The 22,593-nt window shown below is 35.7% G+C and overlaps 1 protein-coding gene across 2 annotated transcripts in view; it reads right to left on the reverse strand.

Annotated features, from left to right (window-relative positions):
• The window catches only part of LINGO2 (leucine rich repeat and Ig domain containing 2), a 553,412-nt gene that overhangs the window by 232,076 nt on the left and 298,743 nt on the right, over positions 1 to 22,593 (reverse strand). For both annotated transcript variants that reach the window (XM_075740374.1, XM_075740375.1), the window contains exon 4: positions 13,271 to 13,354. The gene's annotated coding sequence lies outside the window, so the exon portion shown is untranslated. The remainder of the gene's footprint in view (positions 1 to 13,270; positions 13,355 to 22,593) is intronic.

The following is a 22,593-nucleotide window of genomic DNA, read 5'->3' on the forward strand; positions in this document are numbered from 1 at the left end:
AGAATGTGAAATCAGCACTTATGGTCAGTAAAGGGTATTGTTAAAATATTTTTGCGAAATTTTGTAATAAATTGCCACAGATGTGGGACACATTCTGCCTGGGCTTCATTATCAGTTTTGTGTCACTTAAGATGTGAGACTTAAAGGTCACAATACTTCCTGCAGTTTCAGAAGAGGACATAGAGTCCTCTCATAGTTTATAGATACTACCCATAAAGAAAAGACAAGAGTCTGTAACTGCTATCTTCTCATCTAAGGTGATGTTATAGATGATGCTAATTAGAAACTGACTGCTGAAATGGTTTTCTGATTAAAAAAATCCTTCAAAATATTTTTGTAAAAAATACCATTTTTCATTGCGGATGGAGAAGACAAAAACTGTCCTCTCTTCTACCTGATTTAAACTTTCCTGTGCCAGTCTGTTATCTTCTGACAATCTCGAAATGTTAGAATTTTTAATCAGTGCTAGAACATTGATTAAATCAAACATAATATTTCATCCTGGACGCTAAACAGAGCCTCTATATTTCCTGAAGTAACAACAGAGTCATGTTATTTCCAAATAAATGTTTCTTAAACATGCCAAAAAGATGGTGGTTGTAGTTTTTTCTTTCTATTTTTCTGGTGTACTCTTATTAGTAATATGACAGTTTCATCTTCTCCAGCATATACCAAAAAACATACTGACTGTTGGTACCCAAATATTTGCAACATGACAAAAAAAAAAACCAAAAAAACCCAAAATTATGCCTGTCCCCAAGCTGTTCCATCACATGAATTTGCACAATTTCATTGCTTGACTCAGCAAATGAAGCAACTCTCTCTGGAACTCTTATGCTCTACAGTAAAGCAACTTCACTTCAATTTAAGGAAGTAGCATGCTGCAGTTTACACGAAATGAGCTTAATGTTTGTCAAATTTAAATGCTCCCTAAAACAAAGAAACAAAAAACCTGTTTTTCCTTGGTCACCCTTTTAAGCCTGTCAGACAACTTGCCTTGTTTTCTTAAGAAATTCATGGAAGCTAAACAGAAATAAAGAGAGATTAACACAACATTAATCTTGTGAAATCAATTCCCTCACCCCTTAACTTCCTGAATATCAATAAATAGATCATTCCAAAGCTGTAAACCACTTTTTGTCCATTGTAGTAAGTGAAAAACTTCCTTAAATCTGCAGCCAAAGAAGAATTTGTTTAAAAGACTCGCTGACTACTTATTTCCAAACTTTTCTCTTTCTAAAATATGGAGTGAGTTGAGTGAGAAGGGTTGAGTTGCCTGCCCATCACACATTCCAAGTGTTAATCACTATTAGCATTATGACTCAGGTGGCAATCCTGGGATCTAGGAGAATCATAATTCAGTGCAAAAGTAAAAAATAAAATGCAGAAAATAATAATAGTGATATTACACAGATTTTCTTCAATTTTCCGTGTTCTCGGAACATACCAGCAGTGCAAGAAGAAGAAAAAAATAAAAAAGACAAAAAACCTCTGTGAAGCTATGGAATTTCTGCAGTTAAACGTTAATGCTTTGGCATACTAAGATCCAGACAAGGATTTAATTTTGACAGTGTAGCAAATATTTAATATGTGCAAATCCTTTGGTGTTTTACAGCCACAAAAATACATTATTTTAAACAAAACTAAGACACATTCAGTAGAGTGCAGACAGCAGATACATTTGTATCTCTTCAGAACTTGAGAATATTTCACTTGAAATTTTAGATCCAACTGTATTGCCTTACTATGAAATAGCAAGGCAAACCATCATGACAGACAAGACAGGAAAACTTTGAAAAATATTTGAATTCTGTAATTCAAAGGAGGAAAAAAAATGCTAAAACCCTCCCTAGAGTTGCACTTTTTTTTTTTTTCGTTTCTTTTTTCCCCTCTTTTCTCTACAGTGATTTAATGAATTCTAATGAAATTACATGCTGGTGAAAAACTCTCAAAGGATTTCACCCATTTACTTCAGATACAATTCTAACTTTGGATTTGAAATTCATAATAATGCATAATTAGAAGCAAATCTCCTTTGTTTTGCTTGATACTTTTCCCACAATCAATGGGGAGAGAAGAAATGGACTCTGATCAGCTTCCTAAAGACATATCATCACCCTGGAGAGCAGCTGGTCCTTCACAAAAGCAAATATGCATGCATCCATGAATGTAGGTATGTTTGTATATGCTTTAGACATCTGTGGATTCATATAGAGTTGTATATTATTTCCAATGAATATTCTGATTTTATTAATTCTATTTGTTTCCCTTCTGTGAAGTTTACTGCTGGAAAATTCTGCTATATCTTGGTAGGCTACAGATAAATTTTTAATCTGATAACAGCTGCATAGCCTTAAAAAGATAAATTTACATACTGAAACAAACTAGAAGAGATAGAAGGAATATATTCAGTGGTTTTCACATTACTGGAAATGTCTGTTGTATGTCTTACTATCTGTATTTATTGCCTCGTGTGACACATTAGCCATAATTATTACACATTATCTGCCTAGTCCTGCATTAACTAAATGAATTCTTTTGCTTTTAGGTGTAGCAGATTTGTAATCTTGATTATGATATGGTCCATTAGAAAGGAAAGAGCGGCTGGCAAGAGAGTGCACTAGATTTTTTTAAAAAAAAAAAGTTACAAGAATAGAAGAAAAATGCAAAAATGCCGTTAAGTCAGCGGTGTAGTACTAATTTCCTGACTGACATCCTGAACTTGTGAATTGTTAACGTCTGTTTGAGCCAGAGTGGTTTCGGTTAGAGCAAAACTTAGTTTTTCCCCTTCCATCTTATAAAATAAATACTTTTTGTTTGATTGTTTGTTAACTGGACTGGCCTAGTTTGTGTGGTTCTGTGACAGGTAGGCAAAGAAGAAAGATTACGGGATAGGAAAAAGTGAAAGCAGAGGAAAGAGAAGAGCTCACAATTTGGAGTTTTAATATAGTTAATTGGGAATGCTTAAAAGTGGCTCAGGTAACCTGCGGAATGCTTCTTTGTCACCTGACAGGAGCACAGAGATGGTCAGCAGCATATGGGACTTCAAGAATCTGACACATGCTAAAAACAGTGTTCATATCTACCTGCATCTTCTCAGACTGCCCTTCTAGTTGAAAGTGCTTAATTAAGCAGAAGTATCCTGTGGTCCAAGTGCTATGCCCAAACAGGTGAGGGGGTCACTGACAGTGTATGCTCCTTTCCTTCTTGCGGGATTGTCCTGGGCACACAGATATATGGGCTCTCCCCTCTCATGAGATGGTTCTCTCTTCTCTTTCTTCACTTCTGTTTCCATTTACACAGTGGCCCTTCTGGTTTATTCATATCGATTGCAAACACGTGTTTCTTGCTCTTACTCTGAGGTTAGTTCTTCCTTAGTCCTTGCATTACTATGCCCTAGGGCCAATTCAATGTAAACAAAGAACTCTGGGGTCAAGGACCAGGTCAAAAATATTTGTGCTATTAAAAGCATTTCCAGGGATGTTAGAATATTTTTTATCAGAACAGAAAAAATAGCTGCTACTCCCTGCAGCTTATGAAACAAAAAAAGAATGTCATAGAAATTCCTTATTAAACCAATACTGAAGTTAGCACTTAAGAGCATTTCATCCAAGCCACTTCTCTTTTCTCTCCTGGAGCATATATTGCCAAATTTCTCCATTTTCTTCTTTGATTAGATTTAGCTTAGGCAAATATCTTACTGTACCAGCAATGCTGCTTTTTCATGCAATAGCATTGCATGACGCTCAGTCAAACCAGTAACTGGCCCCAAATGACCTGCTCTCCCAGTTACCTCATGTGCAGACACAGATGGGTCCCTGGCCCAGACCTATGGCTTCTCCAGTAGCTGTCCCCTCAGCCCAGTGTCTCCCATACCTGGCCCAGACTTGTGACCTTTCCAGTACCTGGTTCCCAAAAGTTAAGCTACTTGCTAGCTGATGCTGGTTTGGTGTCTGTTAGCAATGGTGCAGGCTGTGAGGAGCTGCAGCCCTTTCTCCTGTTGCTGCTGCTCGGACCTCTGTGCCCCAGGAGGCAGAAGTGCAATTAAATATCATTGCATGAAAACATTGACTTGTGAAGGTAATACTTTGGCCCGTAATTGTGAGATTAACTGTTTATCATCAAGATGGAAAAATATTCCTTTTCTCTCTGCAAATATATTACAAGGTGAGAAGTGCTTCATGCCTCTTCCACAAAGAATAAATCAGCTGTAGCACAAGGTCATGAAGCAGCAAACTAAAAAGTTACTTTAATCAAAATGTTTTAATGTATAGGACTATTGAATAATAATCTCAACCTGCTGATAAATTAAGCATGTTAAATTATGAAGTGCAAACTTCAATCTTCACTGTTGTCAGCAATTGCCTTCAATATTGCCATCTTGCCATCCAGAGAGCTAATTTATGCATTAGTGTTGAGAATAAAACCTTTTTCTGTCAGGTAGAATCTAAAGGATCAACATTGTGTACAGTTTTGGTAATACAGCTTCATTTTCCTTTGTACTATTTCTACATTTTATTTTGTTGTAGGAATGGTTGCTGGAGGCATAGATTTTGATTAATAACATAACTCAGCTAAGCATTCACTTTGTAAAGAATTAACTATCTAGACATGGTACAACAAAGCATATTTCAACAAGAATATTTTACAAGGAAAATTACAAAGAGGATCATAATTACTGATTTTGAGCAGGTTTTTTCAGGATTTCCTCTAGGTAGGGAGAAATCTGTTGGGAAAGTTTTTGTAGCATTTATTTATGAACTGATAAGCCTACTCCTCTAAAAGAACAGTAAATCACCCTTAAACTCAGTCCATAGACCATGCAGCATATATCTAGGCCTCAAATGTAAAAATACTTTGCAATATAAAGGTCTCTCAGGACTTTTTTCTTTTCTTTCTATATACAAATGATTTCTACCAGCATGAATGAGGCACTGTTTCAGAATTACATAAAATCTATACAGGGTGGTCTCTTTTTTAAATTTTTATTTGGTATTAGTATTTAAAAGCCATTGAAGCATAAAGCAATTATGGCTGCGTGTTCAGTACCAGTAACTGTAAAATAAAATATAATCAATAACAAACCAGAAGTTACAGGAGGGAAACATTTATGCACTTGTTAAGTCTAGACATGAGATTCTGGACCCTAACCTACCGCTGCATAGGTCAAGACATGCTTCCTTTCCTGGTATTGAACAGCTAGTTGGTGAGGTGAATCCTATCTCATGCTGTTCTTATTTTATTATAAAGCATACTCTGAGTAATAAAGATATCAGAATAGATAGCAAAAATGTTTTGCAATTACACACTAGAAAGATTTCTACTTAGAATATCAGCTTTATAAAAAGAAAAAAGGACAGTTAAACTGGGACACTCTGTTCCCTTAATGGGATATTCTCTTCATGAATCGCATGGAAATGCTCATCAGAACTTAATTAAAGGGTTATAACTTCTTCTCCAAACCAGCTGAAGACTGGGTGAAATTCAACTATATGGTGAAGAATATGAATAATGTAAGAAGGCTTAAACCCAACTCTGCAAAATATGGAGAAATTCCTAACAGTAAAACAAGAGTTTCTCTGAATCAGATCTGTTTTCACAGCGCTTTAATTAAGGGTTTATTTGGACGAAGAGATCAACAAGAAGGGCTCAGAGAATTTACTAACCTTTTCTCCCTACAGATGAAACAGAGTGGTAAAACTAAGAACACTGCATGAGTTGAAAAGCTCAGTAGGGTTTTAACACAAAGATTGTGACCTCTGTATTTCTGGACTGTTACCTCCTCCACTGTTCTGTGCTCTGATGAAAGTCGCAGGAGATCTAGCTTATTGTCCTATCATGTGAACATCATTAAATCTCCCTCCAAAAAGGGGCACCAATTGAACAAACAGGCCAAGAATTGTCATGGGTAATACTTAATAACAAAACATCTGCATGATGTCCCAAAACTAAAAATCTTTTATGGTGGGAAGAGAATCATACAGTTCTTATGACATCAGAGAAGGGAGTGCTGACATGTCTTTTTTGGTAAGTTATGGCTTCAGCAGAAGTTGGACAGTGGTCATTGTAGTTCTGGATGTATTTATTAAGCAGAGGAGAATGGATAAATGCTGTTAAATAACTTAAGTATAATTTGTCATTTGCTTGCTTCCAAGATGTTCAGATTTAAGATGGTTAAGGTAGGTCTAATACACAGCTAAATGCCTGTGAATATGCAGGAGTAACCACACACTGAAGGTACACTACATGCTGTTTAGCTTCAGACTTTTTCTCTCCCTTTCTCAACACCTTTGTAACATTTTTACCAGTTTAGTCTTCATTCTCTTTTCAGCTGTATTCTGGTTTACTTCCTCTTGCTACAACCCCTGCCCTACTTTCCAAGCTCCTGTGCTCTCCCTGTCTTTCATGACTCCTCCACCCACCCACACCTACTGTTTGCAACGCATCTCAAAACCACCTTTTCATGTCTCTACTAAATTAGCAGATCAGAGAGCAACCTGTCCCCCACTGATTTTATAACACTTTATAACACTTTATCTGCCAAAAGATAACTCAAAAAAAGATGACTCAAAGACAGCTAGAGAAAACCAATATGAAGAAACACACCTGAAAAAATGAAGAATCTGAGAAATCAGGGGATTCTTCAGCTCTACTTTTAAAGCATCTGAAAAATAATTAAAAAAAAAAAAAAAGCCCTAGAAATGTACATTAAAATAAAAGATCACAGAACAGCTAATCTAAATTGGCTTAGCTTCTTTTGTCACATTGAAACTGATAACCTATACTAGCTGAGAAACTGAACGCTCTAAGATATATCTTCTGCAAGTTAATATGCAGAAGTACAATATCCAAACAGAAGTGTCTTGTAGCTGTTATACTGAAATAACATACTGCCATGAACAGGACATGCATCTTTACCGTACAGTTAGATTAAACACCATTCAGTTTACCAATCTGGGAATAAAAGGAGATCTTGAATATGAAGGGAAGTATCTGATTCTATCCCTGCAAAACTGCCACCTGTGAAATGGGTTTTGAAGAAATACATTCATATAGTTAGTACAGTAGTAGTCAAATAGACTTACCTGCTCTTTTCAGCTAAGAAAATTAGACACCATAACTCCGGTAACCTCTGGCTCTTGTTGAGACATATTTACACTTCATCACAACTGATGCCAGGGTACAATTCTAGGTTACTCAAAAGAATCATAGTAACATTTGGTTCTGGGAAAACCTTTACACTAAACAGAACCTTTTCCCAGCCAGAACAATACAAAGGATCTAAGGTATAAATAAAAACCTGTTTCAGCACAGCACTTTCTAAGACAGGTTCTTTCCCTGTGCAAAAGCTATTTATGAAACTATGCCTGTACCTATGGGAAGACAGTGTAGAAGTGTGGAATAAACAGAAGAGAATTCATCTTGATCATACTGCTTGCTGGAATAATGTCATATAACTTTTTTGTATGTCAAAAAAAATAGTTGCATTTTAAGATTAAATGTTCTACTTTCTTCAAGGAATGTTTAATATTAGAGTATGTTTGAAATGTTGGTCATGAAACTTATAATAATTTTTACACTACAAAAATAAATAATATGCTATACTTATAGTGTTTACTGATACAGTTTCCCCAGATCACCTTTTCATTCTCATTCCAATTGACATACTTAAAAACACATTGACAGCAAAAAAGCTAATGACTATAAATCACTGTTACAGCAGCAAATGAATTCCTTATTACATGACAAGTGTTTTTAAAAATGCCAAAAGAAGATCAAGGTCAGGGGAAAAAAGTTAACATTTATTCATACAGGCAGGAAAGGAAAAGATTAGTGACAGAAATTAGATGGTATTTTGAAGCAGCTAAAAATAAGGGCTTAAATGGTCATTAGGAATACTTTCTACATGTTCCATGAATTATTGGTAGCAGTACTTTTAAAATTAGTAATTTTTCAGTAATTAATCACTTTTGGGATAGTTCTTTAATCAAATTACTCTGTATTTACTTTGAACAGTGGATTTATCTCTGATGCAATTCCTTTGACTTCTGGCAAACTATATCAGAGGTGAATTATTGCTTTCATTGTTGTACCTATAACACTAAGGCAGTACTCTACTGTTCCGCTCTTGGAAATTAAGAAATTACATCCATAAAGTCTTTCTTGGTTTCCTTTAGGTAAAACAACAAACAAGTACAGCTATAAAATAAAATAACCATACTTGTAACTTTTAAAGTCACACATCAGTTACTATAAACTATCTTTAGAAAAGATGATAGTAAGAACCAGACTAAAACAGAATTAAGAGGGAATCTCAAAAGTCTGCAGTTCAGTTATCAGCTCAACTGCAGACTTCCCAAAAGATTATAGCCAGTGTGTAAGCAGATTTTCAAATATCAATATCCAAACTTTGTTTAAGATTTTCAGTAGCTGATCAACTGCTCCCATTTTAACAGCTACATTGTGCAAAATCTTAGTACCCAAGAGCATGTGGTCTTCTCAAAACTGAGCTACTTTTCCTCACGTTTAAGTCCATTGATAATGTCCTAAGACTGAATCTCTTAGTTACTTCTTTGACCTTTATCAAAATGAAGTCAAATCTTTAATTTTGTGATATTTCTTCTACCTATCCCTTTCTCTTTACCATTCCTTTTTTTTTTTTTTTTTTTTTTTTTTTACTGTTAATTCGGTTTTAAATTAAAAGTTTTTACAGCACAAATGTCAATACTATAAACTGAATATTTTATTTTGTAGGTGGTTATGTTTTGTCTGGTTGGGAGTGTTGCATGCTCATGGTGTTGACTGCAACCATCTTCTTTTCTAAAAGACACTTCAAAAACATGTCAGGTATCTTTGTATCCTGTAGGGGAAATCTATGCTATTAGCATTCACCAAGTGTAACTTGGTGAAAGAAAAATTTTAGAGAAAAATTTATTGACCTTCAAGTCCCTGTTGTAGCTTTTTCCCCAATATTTTTTGTTCCATGTTCACATGGTCAGGTCTATCTTGATGTGAACTTCAAATCTTTTTTCTTTAAGAGGAGAAACCTAGTTTCTGGATCATTTATCAGTCTACTTTGTCTTCTTATCAAGAGGTTGCTCAAACTTTGTAAAACACTTCCCTCACTACAAACATCAGTAAGGAACACAAACTATTGTTGATTTAGACTGAAAAGTTCTTCTAAGCATGTGGCAAATAACCTATCTCCTTGCACTATCAATGCTTTGAGTCCGACAGTTAGCATTGCTGCACTTAAATTGTATTGTGCTGAGAACCAGGTAAATAATGTTTCTTATTACAAGCGATTTGTTGTGTTTAGTACACTGTATGTTGTTGTGTTTAGAACATTGTACGTATTTTGGGCAAAATTCTGCCTCAGTAAACAGAATAAAACCAACAGAGCTATGAAAATGGTGACACAATTCAAATACCCATCATGTTATTACTCCTGCTGCAAGTTACAAAAACTTCAAGACAGGCTCTGTACCACCACCATGAGCAATAGGGATTAGAAATTTTACTTGCACATTACAAAAGAAAAAAGGTGTCTACCTTTACCTAAATCTGTCTCAGCTTCTGTTTACAACATGCTGAAGGCCACCAGCCTCTCTGGCAGAGTTTCCAGAGGAGACTGATCTGCCCGATCTTCACTGTTGTGTTTTTTTGGTTTTGTTTTCACTCTTTGGAAAACACACATATTAGCTGTGAAAATGTATAACATTATGGTCTACTTCTTTATTGCCTGCTCTTCTCAAAGCGGCACTGAACAAAAAACAACCAGGGAAGCTTCTCCTCTTATCCTAGTGTTTGAAATAATCAGTACTGAAAAACATTTTTGCAGATTGGTTGGGATCATACAGCAATTCCTGATATTCCCCTACTTGTTTCAGACACCTGTACATGAATTCCTTAATACTGATTTGTCACAATCACCTTAAACTTAAAACACTAGCCTGTCTGAACTAGAACACGTTTCAATCTCGTGAAGTGAAGGATTCCCTTCTTAACTACAAATTTGGAAAGAGTTCTGAAAGAAATGAGAAGCAATTAAAACAGTTATGTTTTATAATGTATTTTTTCTTAGCTGATCTATGATTTCGGACAATTTGTACACTGATAGCTGAGTGTAACACTCCATTTCAGTGTTACTTAGCCTTGGGAGCTTCCTGAATCTGTTTCTCATACTCAGGATGAAAGCTCTTCCCTCTGCTTCATTTTTCTTTTTACCCCACAGTTATCTTCCTTGCTCCTTGTTCCAAAGTGAAGACAAAGAGATCTTAATGAAATACAGTTATTATAACTTCTGTTTCCTTAGTTTTTGCAGCTCAGTTTTTACCAATCACATTTTAATACATTGAAACCTACTAAGCACATCGGTTTGCTGCTCCAAAGTATGAATGAAGTATTTATTGCTTACTTGGTGGAATTACATCACTTCAGATGTGTTTTGAGGAAATACACAATAACTAGTTCATCAAAAAGAGACCATACACAAGAACATTAATAAATACAGATGACAGACTTAGCATTACAGTGCTCTACCTTCTAGTTCTAGACAATTCTGCCATCAGAGGAACTACTTTAAGTTGGAAGCTTCAAAAAAACATGATTACTCTCAAAACCTTTACTCCTCAATTAGATCCAACTGGCATCTGTTGGTAACCAGGAACTGGTAATTTATGCTCATTAATAAGGGTATGCAGCTGTTTAAAGGAAATGTTTGTCTTTACAAATTTCTGAAACCTCTACTGGAAGCACATTTGTTTATCCAAAATCTGCACCTTCTTCAGAATCATCAGGATTTTAATATTCTAATGTGTGTAAAAAGAAACTGGAAGAGAATACACATTTCATGTCAGTTTAGTCAAAATTTCATAACTAATTGCTTCAAGTGGTTAGTGAAATTAGGCAAAATCGTTGATAAGACTTTCCTCCTGCTTCTTGGGAACAATGTTAACCAGAGAATCATAAATCCACAGAATAATTTTGAAATGAAGGGGCCTTTGAAGGTCATTTAGTCCAACTCGCCTCTCAAAACAGGTCTAATCAGATCAAGCTGCTCAGGACCATCCCCAATTGGACACCTCCAAGAGCAGAGATCCCATAGTCTCTCCGGACAATCTGCTTTAGTATCTGATCACTCTCATGGATAAAACCCAACCAACCAAAAAATCAGAAATCTTCTTATAAATAATGACAATCAAAGCAGAAAGCCAACTACATCGATTGCTATCATTGCTATTCACAAATGCAATCATTTTGTCCGGCTGAGGCAGACACAGTTTTCAGAAGACTAAACCAATGCAAGACTAAAATATCTAAAACTGTCTTCAAAAAAATTGTAAAAGGTACATTCTAGAAGTACACTAAAGTGAGGTATGCAGGTAAGTATATCCAAAATTATGTCTTCTGTGTAACAGAATTAACAAGTGTCTCCTCCTTCTCCAAGGATATCGTCTGGATGTATTTTCACTTTCTGGAGAGTAAGAAGCTTCAAGGAGGACTGAACAGTTGGCAATTCAAACACATTGAAGGGAAAACATCCTATTTTTGTGCTACTTGAAACATGACTAAGAAGTGTTGATATTAACACAAGAAACTCCAAAGTCCCAGGGCAAGCCTAAACTGTGGATTAAAAAGAACTCCCAAACCTGAAGTAATAGACCAAGGCAAATGCATCCAAGTAAAAAAACAGCTTTTGCAGGAGCCCATACTAGACCATCCTCCATTATGTCCACGAACTGTATACCTGATAATTCCCAGAATTAGCATCTTCCTTACAAATTTATAAGGAGACAAATTGCCAATACCTATACGTAGTGTAAATGGGATTTTGGGGACCCAGCTAGTACTTTGAAAATGAACATGGCAGTGACTGTGTTTATAGGGACAGGAGGTGGGTTTGAGTCAACATAGGTGTTACAATATTAGTGGACTTACAATTCAGCTTGGAGACCTCAAACAGTCCAAATAAGTTGATAGCATATGAAAAGAAATACCGTTCTTGAAGGTTAAAACCATATTCCTTGTGTTTTTCTATTAATATTTTTGAGATCTCTGTCACCTACCTGTGATCACAAGACAGAGTCAGCGAACTTCATTTTTTGAGAGGGATTTCTCACTTTATTATCTGACATGCTTTCAAAGTCAGTGCAATGGTGAAGCACTGCTGATGAATTGTCAGGACTGATAGAATAGTCAAACTCAGAAAACTGTTGTGTTGCCTTTAAATAAAGGATATAGGTCATCCATTTATCAACAATAGCTATATATATGTATACACATAGATACATAAGTAAGTATACTTACACATATTTATGAAAATGGAGATCAGATAAGACCAGTCTTGACAGAAGTCTACGAATCCTTATTACATATTTCTTTGCTGATAAATTTGATATATTTATAAAGGCATTCTTAGGCCATAAAGTCTTATGCTGTGCCACATCCCTGATAGCATTTTAAAAAACATATTTTCAGGTTATAAATTTGAACATGTTAAATGCTGCAGCTCATCTGAATTATATTTTAACTTCTGAAACTATCTTACCACTTCCCAGCACTTTATTAGCCAATGGTTGTGTGTGTGACTGATATGCTAGTGTATAAACAATAGCAGGGCTAGTTCCACTTCCTTTGGGGGCTTAGAGACTATTGTCCCTAAACACTTCTAACTACTCTTCCTTCCAAAAGAGGTAGCACTGCTAAAATTGCACTGACTTTCTTCTGGGGAGAAAAAAAAATCACAGATAGCTCTTTCATAAAAGGACAACTCACCTGAAGCAAACATTTCTCAGAATAAGGCTGAAATAAATAATTGCTTTAAAAATACAATTTGAACTTCTAGAACAGTATTTTTAAAACTCACGACTGTATTTTTCTAGACTAAAAAAAAAAAAAAGTAGAAAATAACATTTTAAAAGCAGATCCTTCAGATCATAAAATTTTTGACAGCTAGTCCTGACAAGAGTGGGCAAAATTTGGGAGTATTGTCTACACACTTAAAGGATTAGAAGATAATTTTCTGTGCTAACTGCATTGGCTGGGAACTGAAAATACTTGGATCCGTGACAAAACTGCATCTCAAAGAGATAATGAGATACTCAGTATTCATGTTTTGTTAACACAGAAGGCAAAGTTTATGACATTTAACACAGAAATATCACATCAAGAATAAAAATAAACAGCAGCTGACATGTTATTACAAACATAAATGAGACCACTGATGGGAAAAATCATCACCAGTGAAAAAAACAAAAGAGAAGCTTACCAGGTTGAAACTGCTCATTGCTCACACTTGTGGTGATACTCTTCTATTACCTTCCTCCTTCAGATTGTTTATCTTCATATCAACCTGACAAAAAAACCCCAACAAACAATAAAAAACCCTAAAGCCAATAATATAATTAATATAATATAATATAGCAATGATATTAACATCTTTTGATAAAATAACTTGACTAACTGGGTCAGAAATCTTTCAGTAGATGAATGTGATAGACCATGTTCTTTTATTATTTTTACATTTTGAGACTGATTACTTAGTACATCTTAGATTGATCGTAAAGAGTAATAAAAAAGAAAAACAGCTCAGTGTAAACTGTTAAAGTTACATAATATGTCTCCTCAGTTTCCCTCTATTTATGAATTTTAGTAAATAATAATGGAAGCTTTAGAACTCTTTTAGTCGTATATGGCAGGAGGTAAACCTTGGCATGCATTAATATGGATTGTAAGGATAGATGGAGTCTTTTATATCTGTTATTTTCCAAAGTCTACTTGCTTTTATTGCAGGCTTGTATTACCTGGGGAAGAGCTCAAAAAGCACTAATGCATTAAAAAACACTCATTCATTGATTAAAAAATAATTAAAAACATGGTTTTTGTTTGGTGGTGTGGGTTTTTTTGTTTTTGTTTTTTTTTTTTCTTTTTTAGTTAAACAAACAACACTAGAGAACACATAGATGTTCTTCACTAAAAATCCTCTTCCTTGTGGTTATATGATCAGTTGTATTATCATTCTTAAAGTTAAAAGTAAGAAGAAGGAAACTGATGCTCCAGATGTTTAATTCAGGAAATTATAATAAGCTTCCATAGTTTCTACCCAGGTCAGGGTTTGGCCTGAAAATAATGACTTATTATCAAGATATTTGTTTTAAAATAAAATGACTGTTTTGGCATCCCCATTTGAAACAATCTCTACAAGTTTGGTTTTGAGAAGCACTAGAATGTACATAACTGGAATAGGTCACCAAAAACGAATACCAAATTGACAAGTCATTTCAGAAAATCTCAGCTGATATGTGTGACGCCCTGATAACAAGTGAATGTCACAAACACCCATCTTGACATGGGCAGGGTTGGGCTGATGATGACCAGGGACTGTTGACCAAGAACTGTGCTTGCGGAGGCAGGATAACGTCTGGTGAGACCACTCCTCTATTCCTGAAACACGTAAACAAAGACCATCTGTGCCCTGTGCACCATGTGCCTGTGACAGATCACCACTCGCTTGGTCAGCCCTGAAGGGGGGGGCAGTGAGACCCCCGGACCCCCATAACCCACTGACTCATTTCTAGAACATTTCTGAACATTCCTGAGCACATACTGCGCCTGCTCAGTGATGACAGACCCCCGCCTATGGGGCGGGCACATCGGGTTATAAAAAGTGGAAACATAAGTTTTTGGCACTCGCCCACCACCTCAAGACTACAACTACAAGCAGAGAACATCACTGGATCCAAGGGTGGTGATGTCTTTTCTCTCTCTCTCTCTCTTTTCTTTCTCTCCTTTTCCTCTCTATCACTCTCTTTGTCTCTAACTTAATTTTCGGCACATTAGGGTAATATTGTCACACGTTTTGCTAAACGCTTACCTTTTATCATTCTGCTAAATTTTGAGCATTGTTATGACCTTTGCCAAGCCTCTATCTTTTGTAGTTCCACTGAGTTTTAAGTAAATTTATGATTAGTTTGAACCTCTAAACTAATTGTCATTACTTCTGATTACCGCGCAGAGAATTAAAAAGTTAACCTCACCCTCACCCCCTGAGTGGGACGGGACAATATGTTGGGTTTTTTTGGTGTTTGTGGTGTTTGTGTGTCCGTCCATCCCCCCCCCCCCCCCCCCCCCCCCCCCAAATAATCTGTCATTGGCTTATCACATTAACTGGACAGGCTTAGATTAATTAGCATTACTTTCATTTTGAGATGCTAGAAATGTCAAGGAGAAAGGTTTTTTTGTTTTGCAAAAGTCTTTTTGCATAATACTAGAAAAACTGTACAAGCTGAGATTTACACATAAAGTTAATAAAGACAGGGTTTTCTTACCCTGTAGGTAAGAAATACACCCCATAGGTGCATTCTTACCCATGCATTTCTGTATCAGACTTGCTGAAAAAAGAGAGAGGCTTGACTTAGGTATCACACAACTCATCTATAAACTTCTGAAGTTTATTTCTACAATTAATACTAAATTTAGTTTTTGACTTGCTGTCGTTAAGCTCTCAGCCAAGACAACAGATTGTTACACTCTCTACTTCTTACACTCAGTTGCCTTACTGTTTTTTAAAGCCATAGGATTGTGATTGATGTTGAGAACTGGACCAATGGTATCAGGCTTTTTTAATTTTTCTGTGAAGAATCATAGACTCACAGAATAACTGGTCAGAAAGGACCTGAGGAGGTCTCTTGACCAACATCCCAAGTCATGTGCACGGTCAGGATTGAAGTCAGACCAAGGATTGGTTCAGCTAAGTATTGAAAAACATGTTTCCATGATAAATTTAATTTAAAAAGTAAATTGAGAGCTATCATTTTAGTAATTCCACATGGTTTGTACAAATTTATAGGGGCAACTTAACCCCAATTTATTTGGTTTGGATTAATCTTCGGGAATTAACTGTCTTATGTGCTTTCCTCTTACCTTACTGCTATCTCTAATTTAATGCAATTTCAAACATGGGAGGAAAGAGGCAAAAGTCATAATCTTGCAATTCAGTACATGATATGTTTTGGATATCCATCCGTTTTTAGATATTACTGCTTCTATATCTGCATACAATGTTAAAATTTGCCCCAGTCCAAATTTATGTGACAGAAAAGCTTTTCCTGCAAACTATTTTTAAAGCCAGCAAAATAGCCACTTCATCCTTATTATAATGAATGATATTTGCAAGGTCGATGAATAATCTGATGTTTTTTTAAGAGTAGCTATTTTAATATCTACTTAGAAGGTATGAAGGCTAGTGAATGATATCTGTGTTTCATGACTAGTGTTGAAGAATGTTCTATTACTTTTATCAGTAAGGAACACTAGACAATTTCCACACTGTTTGATGAACTATTTTATTTTCAGAATGCACTTTTTAAAATAATGTTCCTGCTAATGCATTATGAGGAATTATGTTGTGTGATGCGCACTGTTAAGTAGTACTCTCTAATATTAACCTGCATTATATATACAAACTTGATGCATTTAAACTCTTGTACTTGTTTTTAAGGACTTGGGTGTGGCGGATAACACCTTTGATATTTCTTCCTAAAATATTTATGCACCTCAAAAGATTCAACAACTGAACTTTTGAACTATGCATACAGGGCTACTTATGATAAAAGATTTAAACTTGATCTGCCAAACATAAATGTCTACTTAGCATCTTGTATTCTTTCATACAGAAAAATCAGGGACAAGAAGAATTAAGCTCAGTTCTGACTTCATTCTACATGTGCTGGCATTGGAGAAGGGTCAGTCATACATTATTGTGTTACTGGGAAAAGGGATGAAACAGAGAAAATAGAGAGTCCGAGTTACACTTCTTTACTGAGATAATCCTAGTCAAGACTATAGCAGAACTTATCTTCCTATGTTCCCTGATCTTAGGCCAGTATTGAAGCAAAAATGGCTATTCACAAAGTAAAGATCTGTTAAAAAACCCAAGGTATATCCTGAAAGCATGGTATAGAAAGGATACACAAGAAACAGTAGTTGAATTTGTACATCATGTATGTCTTGCTTTCAGTGTGTACTTCCACTAAAAAGAAAACAGAAACTCCCCCTGCCCTCCCCCAACACACCCCATCCTGAAGATAGTCAGCATTTTCACAAAGGCATATTATTATTAAAAGCAGATGCTTTACACTGTTCTCTAAATGTTTTACTACTGAAAATGCAATGTAGAGTGAAGCCTCAGAAATGAGGCAGTCAAATTGTAATAGAAACAATGGGAAAAAATGAAATTAAACAAGCAAAGGAGAAACATTGATTGCTAATAATCAGAGCTAATGTGTGAGAGATCTTTACTCTGGGTAATATCTAATTTAGAAACCATAACTTCTTACATGGAAGGATAGATGTTTCTCCAAATACATTTTATTTGACAATTATAACACTGTTTCACCTGGCTTATGCCATTTGTATAATAAAACTTAGACTGCGAAAGGACATCTTCCTTTTCTGTGTAGTTTATGACTATGTGAACGATAGATGTGATACTCTAGTGCTGAGACTGATTTATATTACTCCACTGATGGTTTATTACTGTGGTATGTAGTTCAGCAGCTTCCTATTTCAGTAACTTTGTAACTCTGTGAATATCACTTCTATATTATTTGTTTTTACTTATTTCCTATAATCTCTTTCACAAACAGCATTTGAGACATTTTGTCAAAATTAGTTCCCTCTAAAGAAAAGCTTCAGTGTAGAAACCTCTCCCAGCTCTTTCATTGTAAACACATACTCAAAGATACAAACTATCTGGCATGAAGTGAACTAACAGACATAGCACCTGAAAGAATTTCCTCCAGCCCTCACCTCTGGGCAACCATGTTACATGGTCTATCTAAATATTAACTTAGGTGTCTCCAGACAAATGGGACTAATTGGAACAGTATTCCAGATCCATGCTTTTATCATATTAGATAGTTAATTTTCAGTTTATATGTGTCTGAGAAAAATTAACACTCATTTGTTCCTGGATACATTTACCACAAGTCTTGCAGATAGAAAAAGACCAAACCTTTTCCTAATATATGACTAGACTGAGAGAAGAGCCACAATATGATCAGAAAGTAATGAAAAAAAGAACTCAGAGCCAAAAAAAGGCAGCAGAGTCAAGAGACGGTAGTAGTATAGACTGCAGGTACTTAAAAGGACCTATAAACAGTTGTTCCAGAAATATGTGTAGTAGTATAGCTCAGATTAAATTTGTGAGATAAAATAGATTTTTGGGTATCTTAAGCGAATGAGAGTATATAACAGCACTATAAGAACTTTTTTTTCTTTTGTTTTCTTTTTTGGAGAAAAAAACATAGCAGCACAGATCCTCAATACCAAAATGTATTTCAGATTTTTCCATAAAGATGTAAAGACATGACTGCTTAACAACTAAGATAATTGCTTATGAACAAGGACCAAATACAGACATCATATTCTTCTAACTATGCTTATGACTATTAAAATGACATTTATTAAACATACTGGTGACATTCAGATCAGATTTTCAAATGGTTAGTCCTGGATTCTGAAGGGTTTACCAAGAGGTTGCTCACTTTATACATGCATCCTCACTTTCCCTTAGTAATACTGGAAACAGACTGCTACTGAATTTAACATCTGGTCTGAGTAAATAAAAAAATTCTCGTGGTGAAAATCACATTTTTGCTAAGTAATTTAGGTGCCTTCCCAGCTGACAAACCAGAAATATCTCACCATCGACCAATGTGACAAAATGACTGAGGACATGATAAGTATTTGAATCAGAAGCCAAAATTTGAAGTTTTGAAGATTTTATTTTTTTATGCTGTGATACAAGTACACAACTAGAAATGTTGAGAGACAACCTGTTATCTTACTCACTCAACAGCACCTATTCATTTCAAAGGCACTATTTATAGACAAACATACTCTCTCAGTGTAATCAAAGAATGTTGAGGCTTGATTTTAATTGTGTGCCACAGAGAAAATGAGATGGCACCTGCAGAAACAGAAGCTATCACCAGCAGGTCTACTCTTAAGCTATTAACCAGTTAACAGACCTGCATGTATCTACAGCATGACATCCCCAGTCTTAATAACAGCTGAAAATAAATGTCTTAATTGATTTGTCAAAATGTATGCATTAAATTAAGCACTCTTTCATGTAACAGAAAAGATCACGTTGATTACATTAAATATAGATGGCACACTTTCTAAAAGGACACTGTGCACATGTATACATTTCAGCTGAAAACAAGATGCCGTCTCTATGCACAGTAGAAGTTATGACTTGAACAAGATGCAGTAAAAATCCCAAAGGTCGTGGGCTTGAAAACTGATTATTTTATTAAATTGACCATATGTACGCACCCACTGAATTTTTAATAAAAGAATCAGATGACTTGCAGGTGCTGGGTATCATAAACCATTATTTGTTTGACTACAAGTGAAGGATTGCACCTAATGTTTGAAAATAATCAAACAAGCAAGATTTTCTATAAGCAGTAAATCAGTTTTTTACTCATTACCAGCAACTTTTTTTTTTTAGTATTTCTCAATTCAGAAATACAGTGGCTCTTTACCAATGATTTCTTATTCTGAGAAGCCAGTTGCTATTTGGTATGACAATAATCTTGTTAGAAACAAGAAAGCTTCAAGAAAATTTTCCATGGGATTAATGCATTAGTTGTTAGGATTTCTGTTTCTGTAGAGTGGAAAATAAGAGCAGTAAAGGTATCTCTGAAAAAAATAGAGGCCTTATTGATAGTGTTTGAAAGGGACACATGATAGTGGATCTTTAGACAGCTGGATACCTTTAATAAAAAAACCTGGTTTTCTTTGGATTAAGATTGTTTCTCCTTGAAACCTTTATCACTGTAACAGATTACACTCTTACACCGTAAGGATGCTTCTTGACACTCACATCTGCACGGTAATAGACTGTTGATAAAGTGCTTTTTTTGTGAACTACAGGCATTTTGAAAAAAGCTTTTGGATAGAACTAAATGAGTTCCAATATAAATAAAAAAAATGAAGAAGCTGAAAAATTGCAGCAGGCACTCAACAAGAGATTGGTGTGGCAGCCAGACACATATAGCATGAATCCGTGCAATTGAAGTCCTGTATTAAGTAAAAGAGCTAATAAAATATGTTACACTATGGAGCTTGCACACTCCAAATCAGTGGCATTAAACCTCAACTATAAACTTTTTCTGTTGATGGTACTGGGTTGGGGAGACGGGGGAAAGAAAAAAATCACCTAGAATTTTTCTTAGTAATGCCAAAATTGCAAGTACCCATGTTAAAACTGCCCTTTCTAGTTTAATCAGTGTTAGAGGAAAACATGCACTTGTATTTTACATGTGTTTTGTTGTTGTGATTTCACAAAATGCTAAATCAGGGCTTGTCTCAGCCCTTTTAAAATTTCAGACCCTCTCCTTCCTGCTCATGATGGAGCTACCTCCCAGCTACACTCCTCATTTACTAAACCATTGCTTTATTTTTACCCAAAGAGATAGCATCTTTACTTAAGAATATGCTATGGGAAAGTGCAAATGCTGCAAAATTCTCTTGCAGTCTCTGACATGGTGAAGTGTAGGGTGCTCACTGGAGGCAGTCATGAGTATGTTACTGTTCTGTCCCTGGGGAAGAAGTAGATGGGACAGATGCAGAAATTTCTACTCATTCAGAGCTCATACTGCCAAGTAGTTCACTGCACAAAATAAGATTATGTCACATTTACAGTTTGTATTTTTCATGTTTGCTTCTCTGATATTTCTCACAATGACAACTCTGAAAGATACCAGAGCATTTTTGCAAAAGTCATTCCTCAGAATATCTTAGACCTCAATCAGTTTAAAGCGTGCAACAATGATTTTCTGAGCACATTCCTTAGTTTATATTAGTTGCTGCAGTCAGAGTAGCAGTTCTCCCAACCTTTCACATACAGAGAAATAAGAGAAATTAATCACATTTAAATAAAACCCCTAAAGGTTATATCAGATAGAGCTGTTGTCTTAGATTCCTAATTATTTTAATTATAAAAATTACAGTATTGAGAATACTAAATTGATCTGCTATGTCGGGTACTACAGTAAGTAAAAATTGCCTTTCAAGCATGGAATATTTTAGCCCCGTCCACTACTACTATGAATTTTGCTCAAGCCTATCTTCATTTCCAACCATATACTTGTATTTATCAGTTTCTTTCTTGACTCTAACACCTTGTACTCTCCTATGATGTCAGTCAAGCTCAAAATCCAACTGTTGTCTACTGGAACTGCTAGGATTATGCTGCTTTATCCTTCTGTATCACTCCTTTCTTAAATGTCAGATTTCATCTTCAGGACTATCAAAGATACTATCCTGAACATAACATTTTTTCTGCTTTCCAATGAAGCCTTTCACCCTTCTTCCAGTGTTGTTTTTCTCTCGTGTTACCAACTAAACAATAACATATCTGGAAGGAAAAGCAGAATTGTATCCTGGAGATAAATCTCAGAGTACTGTTATATTTAAACTGTTGATAATTAATGAGTAGGGAATGTAAAATTTTGAGATTTTTGTCTCTCCTCTGTCAAAACAAGCAGAAGCATAATTGGTTAGTAAAAAGGTATCTTAATTTTTGAGATTAATATTTCCTATTAACAGCAAGATAACTTTAATGAAACCATCAAAAAAGAGAACTTCACCACCAAATACACGCCTTCACATAGCAAAGCTTGAACTCCCTCAATGAAAAGTTCATTCTCCTGGAAATTTCAAGCCCTCATGTCTCTGCACGGTGTGTTGTTCTTGTTTCCAGCCTATTGGCAACTTGCTGATGGCACATCAACAGAGTTATTCAGTAATAAACTCCTACCAATTCTTTGAGTAAAGGAAGAAACTTATGGGACGTTCCAGGTTCATCTGGGCTAGTGTTGCTGAACACATCAACCTCCATGACTGAGGAGCACCCAGCCATCAGCTCTATGATGCTATACAAATAGCTACTCTAGAATATAAATTTTGTATATGTAGTGTTAATATATAATAATGTGTAGAACAAATCACTAGTACTAAACGCATTGATAATGAATGAATTTAGGAAAGTTTTGATTTTAAGTTTAAAAACTGGTCAGATGTAACAGTATACTGTTTTAAATTTAAAAACTAATCTGTAATTTGTCTTAAATTTAAAAACTGGTCAGATGTAACAGCATACTGACTGGCTGGTCAGTCTCACCTCCGTGCCTGGCAAGATTATGGAGCAGAACCTCCTGGAGACTATGCTCAGGCACATGGAAGATAAGGAGGTGATAGGTGAGAGCCAACATGGCTTCACTAAGGGCAAATCGTGCCTGAAAAACTTGGTGGCCTTCTATGATGGGGTTACAGCGTTGGTGGATAAGGGAAGGGCAATTGACGTCATCTACCTGGACTTGTGCAAGGCATTTGACACTGTCCCGCACGGCATTCTTGTCTCTAAATTGGAGACACATGGAGTCGATGGATGGACCACTTGGTGGATAAGGAATTGGCTGGATGGTCGCACTCAAAGAGTTGTGTCAATGTCCAAGTGGAGAACGGTGACGAGTGGTGTTCCTCAGGGGTCGGTACCGGGACTGGCACTGTTCAACA

Source organism: Balearica regulorum, chromosome Z (assembly GCF_011004875.1).
Source record: "Balearica regulorum gibbericeps isolate bBalReg1 chromosome Z, bBalReg1.pri, whole genome shotgun sequence".
NCBI classification, from domain to species: domain Eukaryota; kingdom Metazoa; phylum Chordata; class Aves; order Gruiformes; family Gruidae; genus Balearica; species Balearica regulorum.